Source organism: Equus przewalskii, chromosome 30, assembly GCF_037783145.1.
Source record: "Equus przewalskii isolate Varuska chromosome 30, EquPr2, whole genome shotgun sequence".
NCBI classification, from domain to species: Eukaryota; Metazoa; Chordata; class Mammalia; order Perissodactyla; family Equidae; genus Equus; species Equus przewalskii.
This window is the reverse complement of record NC_091860.1, coordinates 8,928,086-8,943,404: the sequence shown is the minus strand read 5'-3', so window position 1 is coordinate 8,943,404 and position 15,319 is coordinate 8,928,086. Positions and strand designations below refer to the sequence as shown.

Here is a 15,319-nt window from a genome sequence, read left to right as displayed (position 1 = left end):
TCACGCTCCCCTCTGCGCTCGCCATACTCTAAAGCACACAGGTCTATAACTTGTTCAAAGTCACTCTGCTTTCACTCACCTTTGGGTCTGTACATGCAATGTTCCTCTGTTCCCTCTGGTAGGGACACTCTTCTTCTTTCTCTCAAAATTTCTCGGTTAAAATATATTTCCCCTTCAGATCTCCAGATCTCAACTCCAACATTACTTCAACATGCCAGGCTAGGTGGTGGCACCTGATATACACTCTCATGTCAACATGTACTTCCCTAGATAAAATTTATTATAGTATGTGATTTATTTGATTAGTGGGAAAGGCAGACTGTAAATCTCTTAAGGGCAGAGATTACATCTGATTCACAAAACACACCCTGGCATATAATAAGCAGGAAAAAGTTGCTGAATAGGTGACAAACTAATATCTTCTGACATACTGTGAAGTATGTTACATACAACTATGCATATTTCATTTTACTGAGCATTTCCTTTGGAACTCCTACGGCTCCAAAGGGATCCCATAAAATTTTGCCAGTTTTCTTTGGGATCTTTATGATATTCTCTGATTATTCAGAAAGAAGGGGAGTATCACTAGCTTGTCTTCCCACAATTCCAAGTAAAATTTAAGTATTATTAACTATTAATTAAATATTAATTTTAATGAAACATGGAGCTGAATTAATCCAAAGACTTTTTTCATAAAAAGCATAAAAATATATAAAATGAGGAGGAAAATGCCAGAGAAACAGTTAAAACAAAAACATATCCTCCATTTTTTTGTCCCTTTCTCCCACTTTAGTTGGGTTATTTTTATTATTTTAAGACATAAATACATTAGCACAGAAAAGCAAGATATGTACTAGGGATAATATCAACAACAGACTTCTTCAATTCAAATGTGGAACATATTCAAATTAAAAATAAATTAAATGAAGGCCGGCCTGGCGGCATAGTGGTTGAGTTTGCGTGCTCCCCTCTGAGTTCGGATCCTGGGCGTGGCCCTAGCACCGCTCATTAAGCCACGCTATGGCGGCATCCCAAATAAAACAGAGGAAGATTGGCACGGATGTTAGCTCAGCAACAATCTTCCTCAAGCAAAAAGAGAAAGATTGGCAACAGATGTTAGCTCAGGGCCAATCCTACACACACACACAAATTAAATGATTACCACATCATTTTAAAATTAAAATCAGTATTTCATACTCTTTGTAAAAATCATCTAATTTGAACAACTTCCTATTAATCAAATAAATTTATTCAAGCAAATTACTAAATTATTAGCACGGGTAAAACTGGGAGACAACAGATAGATGAAACTTTTCAAACTATTTCAAAATCAGTGTTACTGAGAAGTGAAATAAGTAGAGCAATAGTAAGACCCAGAATATAGAAAACTATCCAAAACAATTAACATAGTATATGCTATGCTAAGAGAATTCCTACACAAGGAGTTTTAAATTTGTATAAAGTATTACTCAGGCTATTTTCGTCAGAGATGCCCAAAACACTTTGTGCTATACAGTGATATTTAAAATTCAGACTCTTGGGGCCGGCCCCGTGGCCAAGTAAGTGATTGGGTTCCCACAGTCCGCTCTGGCAGCCCAGGGTTTTGCTGGTTCGGATCCTGGGTGCAGACACGGCGCCAGTCATCAGGCCATGCTGGGGCAGCGTCCCACATGGCACAACCAGAGGCACTCACAACTAGAATATACAACAACTATATACTAGGGGGCTTTGGGGAGAAGAAAAGAAAAAAAAGATTGGCAACAGTTATTAGCTCAGGTGCTAATCTTTAAAAATAAATACACAAATAAATAAAATAAAATTCAGACTCTTATACCTAACACCCTTTCAGGAGTTCACAAGGCCAAAACTATTTTCATACTACTACTAACGTTATTTGCCTTCTTTTCTGTGTTGACATTTGCACTGATGGTGCAAAAGCAAAACTGAGTAAACTCCTACCCTTTGAGCATGAATCAAGGCAGTGTCACCAACTGTACCAGCAGCTAGTAGTCACTGAGTTCTTTACTGCCAACCACCCACAGGAAGAAAAACAAAGCCAGTTTCACTTAAAAATGTTCTTGATGAAGCAGGAAAAAATACTAATTTTACTAAATCTTGGCTCTTAAGATGTCTTTTAATATTCTGTGTGTCAAAATGGGAAGTATACAAAAAGCACTTCTGCTGCATACTAAGTATGATGGTTGCCTGTAGGAAAAAGCACTTGTGCAATTTATTTGCAAGCTGAATAACCCACTTCTCCATGGAACTTCAAAAATTACTTCATCGCAACTTCAAAAGACAACTGACAAACTATGGTTATTCAGCTTGGGTATTTGGTAGACATTTACCTAAAAATGAACGAAGAGAGCCTATCACTTCAAGAAAAATAAGTGGCAGTATTTGTTGCCAATAGCAAAACTTGAGCTTTCAAGCAATAATTAGAATTTTGGAAAACTTGTATCCATCAATATTAGGTTGGAAGCTTTTCAATACTTACAGACTCTTCTGATAAAACCTGTAGTGATATTAATGAATGTGACTGTTTTCATATTGTAAAATGAAATGTGTCAACATTCAGAAGATTTACATAACTCAGTGAAGAAATATTTTCCAAATGACCAACACAACAATTTTTAACATTCACTGATACGGTTTCAGCGTCTACCTTGCAACCTACCTTTAAGAAACCACTATCTGCCGAGTTTTGATGTAGTATCAAAGAAAATTACCCACAATTATATGCACAGCCTATTAAAATCTTCCTCCCTTTCCAACTACATAACTGTATGAAGTCAGATTCTCTCATATATTTCAAAATAAAATATTACAACAGGTTGAATGCAGAAGCAGACAGGAGAATTTAGCTGTCCTCTATTAGCCAGTCACTAAACAGATATGAACAATGTAAAACAACGCCACTTTTTTCAGTCAACTTTTTTGTTTTGGACAACTACGGTTATTATTTTTTTTTTTAGATTTCTTTTTTCTTGGTTCTCCCCAAAGCCCCCCGGTACATAGTTGTATATTCTTCGTTGTGGGTCCTTCCAGTTCTGGCATGTGGGACGCTGCCCCAGCATGGTTTGATGAGCAGTGCCATGTCCGCGCCCAGGATTCGAACCAACGAAACACTGGGCCGCCTGCAGCGGAGCACGTGAACTTAACCACTCGGCCACAGGGCCAGCCCCCAACTACGGTTATTTTTCAGAAAATATATTATTTATGTTAACAATAATAAACCCATTCGTGTTATTTTAAATGAATTAATAAATTTTTTAAACTTCTGTTTTAATTCTGATACAGTAAATACCGACGAATATAACACACCTGAAAGTTCTTTGGGGTCCTCAATACTTTTCAAGAGCATAAAGGAGCCTGAGACCTTCAGTTTCAGTACTGTTGATCCACACTATAGAAAATTACTGAAAGGATAAAGACAAAGATATTCTAATTAAACACATCCTCACCTATATTTCCTCTCTTCAGTAAAACTTAGAAAAATGGATTTGAATAAAAAGCTTTTAAGAATGTTTAGGAGGAATCATAGTTCATAACTACTTGATTTAAATCATTTCCTGAACAACCAATTCATTGTTTTGGTATATTACTTACAACAAAGTAAACAATTAAATGTAACATTTGCTAACAACAAAACAGAAGGAATAAGTATAAGTAAATCAGAGATTTTTTTAGAGGAAATTGAAGAACTCAGAAACAAACCCTAATAAAAATATCAGAATTGTATGGCTGCAAGTCATAGAAACAAACTCTACTAAAAACCATTAGAATTGTCACTTTGGACATAATCTAGTCCAAACTCATCTTATAGAAGATAAAAGAGTAAAGGCTGGTTAAAATACAACTAATTCATGATAGAAAGAGAACCAGACCCAAGCTTCCAGATTCCTTGTACAGTTCATGTAAACTTTTGAGAGCTTACATGCCAGGCACTGGGGAGGCACCGAATATGTGGAAATAGACAGGACAAACTTGGTCCTGCTTTCTTGGAGACCAGCATCAAGTGTCACACAGGTATAATGAGCACTACAGAGGAAACAGATAGAATTCTATGGAAGGACGTAACAGGGTATAAACTCACCTGGTGGGATAGGGAAGAGGTCTCTAAGGAAGTAACCTCCTTATTATGGTCACCCACCAATCCTCATCTCTCCCCCTCCTTCACTAAGGACACTAGCTTCTAGCTCACTAATTCACCACTCTTTCTATCATTATTCTCGTGATGGCAACATTCACTCAGATAATCCACCAAAAACCCTTGCCTCTCAGCCACCTGACCTCCTGAACTCAATTTTTTTCTTCACCACCGTCAAAAACTCCCATGGTCATCACTAATAATTATACCACTTCCAAAAATCTAGACTTCTAAACACCCAACTTCTATCTCTGCAGTTTACTCTAGCACCTCAATTTCAACTATCCTTTGCTATCACAGGACTTCCTACCCACTAATCCTACCAGTTTTTCACTATCCATGTCCCAACTAAGATGTGCTATAAGCATAAAATACACATCAGATTCCAAAGGCCTAGTACCAAAACAAGAATGCAAAATATTTCATTAATAAACTATTTATGTTGACTGCTTATTGAAACAAATAATTTTGGAGGCACTGGGTTAAATAAAATATGTTAAGAAAATTAATTTCAACTTGTTTCTTCATACTTATTTTAGTGTGGCCATTAGAAAAATTTTAAATTATCTATGTGGCTCACGTTATATTTCTGTTGGACAGTGCTGATCTATTCTGTGATGACTCCTAAACGTTGATCTCCAACTCCGACTCTTCCCTAAGCTCCAGAAGACTATCTGGCTTGTCTATTTGGTTGTCTAATAGGTATCTCATACTAACACGTCCACAACAGTCCTCTGGATGTTCTCCTGCCCATGGGCTGCCACATCCACTGACAGGCTCAGGAAAGAAATTTAAACTAGGAGTCATCCTTAGGTTCTTCTCTTTCCTCCACACCCCACAGCCAATCCACCAATAAGTCCTGTTCAGTTCTGCCTTAAAAAAAACCAACCTCTTCCCTCAATTCCTCACCCCACTGCTAAGTACAAGCGATTGTCATTTCCTGCCTGGACTACTACAATACCCTCCCCTGCTGGCTGATTATTCTCTTGCCTTCCCTTCAGTATGTTCACCACTCAGCAGTCTGAATGATTCTTTTAAAAAGTAAATCAAGTACTCTAATGATACATTTAGAATAAAATCCAGCCTCTTTTTAAGGCCTTCAAGGCCCTATGTAATCTGGCCCCTGACCAGCTCTCTGACCTCTTTCCCACCAGCTTCCCTCTCACTAACTACCCTCCAGCCACATTACCCCTAGAAAACTTTTTCCCATCTCAGAGTCTTGCACTTCCCTTTTCCTTAGATCTTCACATGGAAGATGCCCTATCCACCTTCCAGGTCTTGGCTCTGACGTCACTTCCACAGAGTACCACGTCCTAACTTTCCTAGCTAAAGAAGACCTCCTTCCCAAGCCTAATCTTTTGTATTCTGTCACCTCATTTAATTTTCTAAACAGTACTTCTCCCTATCGAAAACAGTCCTATTTTTTGGTGTTTCTACCCGTCCTTTCCTCTCTATAATAACTTCCTTAGAGTAGAGACTTTGATTTTATTTCTGGGACCTAGGATAGTACCTGACACATAGTAGGTACTCAAAGTATTTTTATTAAATGAAGAATGAATGAAAGAATATAGTTATTCTTCATCTGAACTACAAGACTAGACAAACGAGTAATATTCAGGCTGAGAGGAATGAGTTCTTGTCAAAGAGAATAACATTTGCAAAGGCAGAAAAGAATGCAATTTCAAAACCTGAAAGGCCAGTATGAGCGACAAGACGAGGGCAACGGGCAGAATGCAGCAAGATAGAAAGACAGGAACTGTTCTATACAGGGCCTCTGAGGTCTCACTGTGAGACTGTCTATTTATGGGGAATCACTGAAGGATTTTTAAGCAGGGGAGTGACATGATCAGATTTCTATTTTCAAAGTACCACTCAAGAACCCGTGTGGATAATGGGGATATGGTCAGAGAGGGATATGTGGTGACGTAAAGAAGACAGTTAGAAGCTGGAGGCAGCTGCCCAAGCTTTACACTGGGGTGGTACAGTGGAGACGGAACAGACAAATTAAAGAGATATTTGGGAAGAAGCATCAACAGGACCTGTTACAGATAAATCAGTGGTGGTTGGGGGGCAGGAAGGAATAATGGATGAAGTCAAAGGGGAATTTTCTAATATGGGAGAGACTTGAGATATTTCAATTCTGACTACACAATTTCAGGAGAGAGAGAAGGAATAAAGATATAAGAAGGGTGCGGTTTCTGAAAAGGCAAGAGAGGATGGGACCCAGAGCAAAGATAACGACTGACCTCAGCTAGGTAGAAGGACACTTCACCTCCATTATAACAAGAAGGGAGTAGGATGGAGGAGGATGCCAGGAGGCCTGGAGATGTAGTGGTAAGAAATTATATGTCTCGTATAATAAGGTCTATTTTCTCTGTGAAATAAAAGATGAGAAAAGAAAGAGATTTTACAAGGAAAGAGAAAATTTAAAACAATTTATGGTAGGCAGAAGAATAAACTAACATGGAAAATACAGTGGGATTGCTGGGCTATGTTGAGGGTGCATTTTGAGTGGTAACCATGATTTTCAAATGGCACTTAGAGGGGCCAGCCTGGTGGTGTAGTAGTTAAGTTTGTGTGCTCTGCTTCGGGGGCCTGGGGTTCGCCAGTTCGGGTCCTGGACATGGACCTACATACCACTGATCAACACATGTTGTGGCGGCATCCCACATACAAAATACAGGAAGACTGCCACAGATGTTACCTCAGAGACAATCTTCCTTACCAAAAAATTTTAAAAAATAAAATGGCACTCATGAACACTTTCCACTACACAGCCGTCTTTAATATTTGTCATTACAAGTCTTAAGTTGCCAATATTTGAACTACAAAGTATCTTTTTCCTTATGATGCATTATATGCATTTCTGTTGTTTAAGTGGAGGGCATTAATTCCCCATGGCCCAAACAGAAATAGTTCTCAAAAAGTACCACACTTGCCTTTCCACAAAACGAAAAAATAAAACTTACCAAATGTAGTTTTATCACACCATGTAGAAATGACTAATAGGAATGAAATATAAAGCATTCAGGAAACAAATGACTTAAAGGTAAACTGAAGTTTTTCAGTAATATCCTTTTTCATTAACATAGTATTTTTGTTCCCTTTAAGTTTCAAGGAGATAAATAATAAAAATTTGCTCCAATTAAAAGCAGCTGAGAATATCCAACTGCACATCTTGCACACTACACTTCATCTAAGCTCTGAATAAGAGCATAATTCACATGTCACTTGATAATTAGATAATCTCACAGAACTGTTAAAATTTTTTTGGTTTTTAAAATATACTATGATTGAAATACTTTCTGCCTTAAAACAGCATGTATAAACAATATGAGTTTATCAATTATACAGCATAAAGTTTAGATACATTCTTTAAAGGCTGTACATAAGGAGTGATATTACAAGGGACTTGTCCTGTCCAAATCATACATATTTCTAGAAAGTTTAACACTTGTACAATTACTTTATTTAATCTTACTTTGGTAATAAGGGGAAAAATAAAGCTTATATATAAAGTGAAAAATTAGGCTCCAAGTCTTAATTTCTGGCAATTCACACTGAAACTCTGAGTATATGTCCATGCCTGGGATTCCCTCATTACACTGCAGTACAGTGTAGTATAAACTCAAAATTATCTAAGTGCAAACTTAGATAATTATATATTTCACTACAAAATACCACTACAAACCACTCCTAGGTATACATGCAGAAGAAGTGAAAACAGGCACTCAAACAAATACTGCACATGAATAGTCACAGTTGCACTATTTAGCTACTACAATAGCGAAAAGGTAGAAACAACACAAAGGTCCATCAACAGATGAATGGATGAACAATTTGGTATATCCATACAGTAGAATATTACTCAGCCATAAAAAGGAATGAAGTACTAATACACACTACAAAGGGAATTAACCTCAAAAACACTAGCTAATGTAAGCAAAAGAAGCCAGACGCAAAGGCCACATATTGTATAATTCCATTGATATGAAATACATAGAAGAGAGAAATTCACAGGGACAAAAGCAAATTGGTGGCTGCCAGGTGCTAGAGGAGTAGAAAAGGGGATGAACTACTTAATGGGTACGGGGTTTTCTTGAGGGGTGATGAAAACGTTCTGGAACTAGATTAAGGTAGTGTTTGGATAACACTGTGACTGTACTAAATATCACTGAACTGTACACTTTAAAATGGTTGGTTTTATATTATACGAATTACAGTTCGATAAAAAATTCATTATGAAGCACATAATATAATTAAATTCCAATCAACCTGCAACAGGAATCACTAACAAAATTAGCTGTAAATTAAAAACACATTAACTATTTGAAAGCTCTCTACTCTTTTTTGTCACAAATGAATCATAATATCCATTAGCTTTTTTCCCATATACAGAAGTAATGCAATAGATCTAATAAGGCTTCATCTTTAGAGATACATATTAAAATATTTAATGATGAAATGATACGTCAAAGATGAGCTTTACAACAATGGCAGGGAGATACGAGAGGAAAACAGATGAAAGGAGACTGGCCATGAGTTGATACTGTTAAAGCTAGGTGGTGAACATATGGGGGTTCATTATACTATTCTCTCCATTTCTGAGTATGTTCGAAATTTTCCGTAATGAGTTTTTAATTACTATGCTAATAATTACTAAAATAAGACTCATAATTCATTTCCTTATATTTTAAGCTATACTTGAGATGGTCCTACCAATATTCTTTAGTCAACATAAATCACAACTCCACAGACATCTGCTGAACTTGCTAAGCACAGATGCAGATGAAAATCAGAATCTACTTGATAACAAACACACATTATTTTCCCTAGGACATTTCGTTTTGCTTTCAGAATTTCTTCACAAACATTATTAGTTCAGTACCAACTACTTCTGAGAAAATATTTTGTAAAATGGAGAAAATTAGTAAATCCAGGGTTAACTGTAATTATCTGGATTGACACAGTGGTAACACTAAAAAACTTCAAGTCTCCTTACTAAGGAATTAATGTTTACTGTTAAAATGATCAGGTCAGCTATTTCCTTTAAAAACAAAGTCCTACAACTGTCATTTTCCAAGAGTCTCATCTTCTCAATGTTGTACTTTCAAAAAAAATCTCTTATTTTTTAGCTTGGTGTTTTATTAAACATCAAGGTCTAAAAAGTTTGTAGTTCTGGGGTTTGACTATTATTTTTTCTAAACTCCAACCATAACTTCAATAAAAATTACAATCAACACAAAAAGATATTGGAAAAAACATACAGCTCCCGCAAAATTCACACTGTTTAAATGCCCCCAAATTAGCATTTAACTATTATTTTTACCTTACTTTTCATAGCAACACTATTTTTATGGAATTACATCTACATAATCTCCTAATGCTTGATCCCACCTCTTCTCCCAATATTCCTTCCTTTCTGGCTAATATACTCTTGTCTGTTAATTCACAAATGTCTAATTCCTAGGACATAATTTTACCCAAGGTAAACAGAGTTATTCTACACAGCCACAGACCAGACCTCCAATTACCCAAAACCTCTTTTCCACTATAAGGAGTATTAAGATTCTTCATATCAGAGGCCGGCCCGGTGGCGCAGTGGTTAAGTTCGCACGTTCCACTTCTCGGCGGCCCAGGGTTCACCGATTGGGCTCCCGGTTGCGGACGTGGCACTGCTTGGCACGCCATGCTATGGTAGGCATCCCACGTATAAAGTAGAGGAAGACGGGCACGGATGTTAGCTCAGGGCCAGGCTTCCTCAGCAAAAAGAGGAGGATTGGCAGCAGTTAGCTCAGGGCTAATCTTCCTCAAAAAAAAAAGATTCTTCATATCAGACCCAACCAGAGAAAGCAGAAGCACGCAGGAAGATTTACAAAAATGTCCTTATCCTGAGGGATTATTTCAGCAGCTTTCTAAAAAATCCTCTCCAAAAGTCACAAACATGCTAAACCGGAAGATCAAAACAGACCAGGACTAGACCATAGTATAGCATATAAAGTTCTTATTGGTATTAAAGTTACAAAAGGAAAAAAGAAAGAGGACATTAGTTTTAATACAAATAACATACAGCCCTAAAGAATACTCAGTATTCTTGACAGTATTATTAATAAGAAGTGATATGATGTTCCATCCTTATGAATGGACTTTCCTAAGACCTAATATGCCAAGTCAGATCCTGCCTGCTTGACAGCAGCATTAATAATCATGTTGCAGGCCAGCCCCCATGGTCTAGCGGTTAAGTTCAGCATGCTCTGCTTCTGTGGCCCGGGTTCAGTTCCCAAGCACAGACCTGCATCAGCCGTCTGTCAGTGGCCATGCTGTGGTGGCAGCTCATATAGAATAAGAGGAAGACTGGCAGTGGATGTTAGCTCAGGGCAAATCTTCCTCAGCAAAAATAAATAAATAAACAAACATGTGACACGGTATGGGTCAGTCTAACAAACAACTGATGATCTTTAATAAAATTATCTAGGTGGGGCCAGCCCAGCGGCGCAGCACTTAAGTGCACACGTTCCACTTCGGCAGCCTGGGGTTCGCCAGTTCAGATCCCAGGTGCAGACATGGCACCGCCTGGCAAGCCAGGCTGTGGTAGGCGTCCCACATATAAAGTGGAGGAAGATAGGCACGGATGTTAGCTCAGGGCCAGTCTTCCTCAGCAAAAAGAGAAGGATTGGCAGCAGTTAGCTCAGGGCTAATCTTCCTCAAAAATAAAATAAAATAAAATAAAATAATCTAGGGGGCTGGCCTGGTGGCGTAGTGGTTGGGTTCATGCTCTCCACTTTGGCAGTCTGGGGTTTGAGAGTTTGGATCCCAAGCGCAGACCTACACACTGCTCATCAAGCCACATTGTGGCAGCATCCCACATACAAACTAGAGGAAGACTGGCACAGATGTTAGCTCAGCGACATTCTTCGTCACCAAAAAAATCTCTCTCTAAAATCCTGTTTTATTTGGTTTTTAAATTGAGATATACTTTACATATAATATTATATTAGTTTCAGGTGTACAACATGATTCAGTATTTGTATGTATTGCAAAATGATCAACACAGTAAGTCTAGTTAATAGTAAACATCCATCACCACACAGTTACAAGCTTTTTTCTTTTTCTTTCATGTGGTGAGAACTTTTAAGATCTACCCTTAGCAACTTTCAAATATACAGTACTATATTAACTATAGTTACCATGCTGTACATTACTAAAACCCTGTTTAATTCATTTACATTTCCAACCTATAGCTCTAATTTTTTTTAAGGTATGCTTTTTTTGTGTGTGGTGAGGAAGACTGGCCCTGAGTTAACATCTGTTGCCAATCTTCCTCTTCCTTTTTTTCCTTTTCTTCTTCTCCCTAAATCCCCCCAAGTACATAGTTGTATATTCCAGCTATAAGTCATTCTAGTTCTTCTATGTGGCACGCCACCACAGCACGGCTTAATGAGCAGTGTATAGATCTGCACCCAGGATCCAAACCAGTGAACTCCAAGCTGCCAAAGCAGAGTGTGAGAACTTCACCACTATGCCACTGGGATGGCCCCTAATCTCTCTAATTATGATAGCCACTCTTTCACTCAAACCTCAAAGTGCAAGTCTAACAATTCTACTATTTCCAATCTGTCCTAGTCTCCTCAATCATTCTGACTATTTCTTCCTGAATGTGATTTGTGTGGAAATCAGAACTATTCAAAATATTTCAGGACATTTTTTGTTTTGTTAACTTCTACTAATTCTTCTACAACTTTTCTTATCACAACTGCAAAGCTGAATCAGACTAGAAAAAAACAGTCAAGGACGCATAGGAAAGGAAAAGAATCCACTGAGCTCGGTGAAAAACTAGCCTATCATTCCCATAATTCAACACTTCAAGTGCCAAAGCTGCCATCTTTAGGCAATGGAGGCAAGTCCCCAAATTACAAACATACCTGTTCTTATATTTACAACTTGACACCCAGAAGAAACAATGGTAAAAGAGCTGTCAGGTTCCCAGACATGCCCAACAAGAGTCTATTTATCCCATGACATTTCCGAACTGGTCTGAGCTCTAGACTCATTCGTGTCTGGAGACAGTGCCATATGGAAACAGCATAGCCTGTGGGGCCTGTCAGAGTCAGGCAGAAATCCTGACTGCCAATTACTAACTGTAGGATCAAACAAAATTCATTTAACTTTCCTCAGTCCTGATTTCCTCATCTGCAAGAGGATACTGCCAGTCACAGAGAGTTTTTGTAAGGATTAAAGATAATACAAATCAATCAGCCGAGACTGTGACAGAGTAATTATATTGCTCACTTCCCTTTTCTGTTACCCTCTTTGCACACTCTTTTTATCCCTTTTGCTGCAATAAGCACCCCATTCAGTACTCATTAAAGGGAATTTAGGAACAGGATACGGAATCAGAAAAATCTGGCTTTGATTCCCAGCACTATCACATACAAGACATGGAACTCTAGGCTATGCATTTAATGTCTCCGAACCTCAGATTGTTCATCTGTCTTAAAAAAAAAAAGAAAAAGAAAAAATCATAGAAATATTATAATTGTACTTCTTGTAATAATTAAGTGACACGGTTTATAAAATGGGATAAACTGTACAGTACCAGAAACGTTAGCCTTTACCTACTCCAAACGTTCCTGCTCGAAAATTACCTGCCCTCCAAGATCAAATGTGTATAAGGAGGAAATGAGAATAATCTCGCGCTACCAGGGGAGGGGGAAAGCGACCTAAAGTACATGGCTCACTGAGGATATGCCCTTCACACTCTCAGATTTTAGAATATACTTGTTAATCCAAATGAAGGTGTTGTTGAGGGAATTCCAGATAGAAAGATTAGACTGAATTTAAAAGTTGAGTTGTATGGAAGACTTTTCTGTCCTTACCCAACCCAGCAATCTGCACGCTGAGAAACCTTTCTTAAGCCATTTCTACTCCTTTTCACCCCTTCTTATTCCCCAAAATAGTTCCCAAGACAAAGGCAGTACGGACCCCAAAGGAGAGCAAAGAGAACTGGTCAGATGAATAAGTGTGTTCAAGTTGGGGAGTGACAGTCCTTAACAAAATCCACCAGAAAAATTCAAATGAAAGATGGAAAAGGCAAAGGTTTTTCTTTACGTCTATATAAACACTTTCTATTTTGAATATTATTTCCCCATAACAATTTTGTTATTAATAACACAATTTAATAATTAAAGTCAAGGACCCAAAGAACTAATAAAGTGCCCAAGGACTCAACTGTATTATAGCCAAAAGAATCTGTTGGCTAAACACCTTACCTGAACAGGACTGAACTTCCAAACTGTAGGAAAATAACAAAATGCAAACTGAATTCTCAGGATAAAAATCACCCAAGCAATAACTTGACTCACCCCGGGTATAAAAAATTCTCAAAACACCAAGTGACCGTGTACTTTCCCCGAGAAGAGTTATGTGTATGCGAAGTCTTGGTTCTAACCCAATCAGGATCACAGAAGGGATACAGAAAGATCTCAAAAGACATCTAAATGGTTATTTCTAGTACTACTGGTTCCCTATTCACAGCACCAAAGCTAGCAGCACAGCACATCATGAAGTCAGCGACCACATCAGCTTCCACAAGTCTTCATCATCTTCTGAGCCTGTCTGAGCCTGACCCTGTCTGAGCCTCTCAGAAAGGCAGCTAGTGGCCTGCATCACGCAGCCCGAAGTTTAAAGGATAGACACTGCTATGTGTGAATTTCATCTTTTCCCCTCCAGTAAGATGAGAATGCTTCACTGGAGTCGAGTTTAGGACCACCAAAAAAAATTAGGGGCCCCTGACAGTGGCTCTTGGTACCAAGGTACTAACATGTTTAAAAGTAAGAGACTACATGAGAAATAACGCGACTTATCTTAATCAGGATATCACCAATGAAGTTTAAAAGTGCTTCATCGTTACATGATGGTGGCAGGAGGGGAAAAAGAAAGCTATCAGGGAAAAAAAAAAAGCCCTACGTCACACAACCACCTGAAAAAGAAACAGTCAACAGACAGGTTAAAACACGTTTGCATTTGCCAACACGTAGCAGTTACCACACCATATATTTGTCAGATTTCCCAACGCGCAAAACAAAAGGCAGCCACCCCTTTATGAAGCACCTATCTGCTGACTTCTACAAAGAAATTACTTTTCTAGAATGGGGGCAATTTAACTTCCTGTGACTTTGACTTTCAAAATCTTTAAACCTTCAGCAAATTGAGATTCGCCTCAATTTTAAGGCTTTCCATGTTAAGTTAAATAAAAGTTGTATATCTTTAATATTGACAAACTACAAGATCACTTTTCTATTTGAAAACCATATCCACATTTTTGCCAGAATTGAGAATACTTTTAAAAGGCTAAATATAAAGTTTGCAAAAACAAATAATACAGTAGACATGGCAGGCATTCAACAAGTTTATTTATCACTAGAATTCCTAAAGTAAAAGCTTGAAAAAATTTATGCGATAAATTCCTAGTAGTGCTACTGGAGAGACAATGTTACTAATATGGAAATTGAGAAATATTCAAAATATTCTGAAAACAGTATCTCCTTCTAAAAATAAAGCGGAAAAGCATTTGCCAACACAGAAACTATTGGTTCTTAAAAATGATAATCACATGGGAGTCACTTCTATAAATACTTTAGTTGTGAATTGCAATAACCCTAACCTTTCAAAGTACGTTTTGGTCATGCCTTACCACTAACAAGCGACTTTTTGGTGCCATTATATTGATACAAAGGACTCTGCTAATTTGCTTCTACTGCAAACTGTTGGTTTACACAAAGATCTCCCAACCAAACTGCAACATAAGTCACTTTCAATCTTTAAAATACAAACCAACAAGCAAGCATCTGTCATAGATAAGGCCCCAAGAATTTTCTAATAAATTTACAATAACACGCCGCACGTTCTGGTTCTCACGCTAAATGTGCTCGGCAATCTACTTGGATTCATATTCTACACATTTACTTAGGTTGGAAAGAGGGAAACCTCAGAAAATAAGCAACCGGCGATTACACCATTCTATTTTAAGTTACTTAGGAAGCCCACAGTTCAAGAACTTTTGGGGAAGAGGACGTGTTGAAGACCTTCCAGGCGGTGAAGAAGAATCTGTGTTTCATACTAGCGACAGCCCTAACAACCTTCAGAGCACGTTACGGTGGGGCGGAAGTG

General features: G+C 38.0%; 1 protein-coding gene and 1 long non-coding RNA gene across 24 annotated transcripts in view; both read right to left on the bottom strand.

Moving 5' to 3' along the window:
* ABI1 (abl interactor 1) overlaps positions 1-15,319 on the bottom strand; it is a 152,256-nt gene that overhangs the window by 100,175 nt on the left and 36,762 nt on the right. The gene's annotated exons all lie outside the window — the stretch shown is intronic.
* On the bottom strand, positions 149-3,422 carry LOC139080446 (uncharacterized). Its single transcript, XR_011534964.1, has 2 exons — positions 3,325-3,422; positions 149-266 (listed from the first exon to the last, which is right to left on the bottom strand). It is a non-coding gene; the product is annotated as an uncharacterized lncRNA (long non-coding RNA).